We start from the raw sequence: 652 nt of genomic DNA, 5'->3' as shown, positions 1-652 counted from the left end.
TTATTTCTTCTATTATGCGAACCATATATACATACGCTTTCCATTTGCCTTTCATCAGGTTACGTTTTCTAACTTATAAATTGTGCTTACGACCGGTCCGAAATAGAAAAACTTTAGCACGCTATTTGTTTCGGACCGACCATTAATGTCGTAAGCACTGATAGAACTGTGAGCGTGAATCGGACCGCGGCCGATGGCAACCTGAAAATGTACTTTCTCGGTCGCTCGGCGTATTCCTGGGGTGGCACCCAGTTGGATACGGCTCAATTGGACACGAGTCACAGCGCTGAGACTACAAAGCTCCTAGGCATCTGGACTGGTATTCATAGGCCGCGTTTCGTTATTCACTGTCAGTACTGGCAGCATTGTACATACCGTTCCAATATATGTCGCACTTCGCAGTACACTTCCAATATACTTTTCCATCTATATGACGTCATAAATTTTTGCGTCACTTCCTACTTCTATTACTGCGGCTGGCGAGGTCAGGCAATCGCAGTAAAAAGATGGCGAAATCCAACGAAATGGAAAATCCTGAAAAAATGTGTTTTTTAGATGTCGAAACGAATGAAAGTTATGAAATATTATAGCGTTTTCGATTGGGGTGCACTGGCTGCACTCAGTGTCAAGAGCGTGTTAGATTGGCAGGGCC

Source organism: Trachymyrmex cornetzi, unplaced genomic scaffold, assembly GCF_001594075.2.
Source record: "Trachymyrmex cornetzi isolate Tcor2-1 unplaced genomic scaffold, Tcor1.1 scaffold682, whole genome shotgun sequence".
NCBI classification, from domain to species: Eukaryota; Metazoa; Arthropoda; class Insecta; order Hymenoptera; family Formicidae; genus Trachymyrmex; species Trachymyrmex cornetzi.
The sequence above is the reverse complement of the archived record's forward strand: the minus strand, read 5'-3'. Positions refer to the sequence as shown.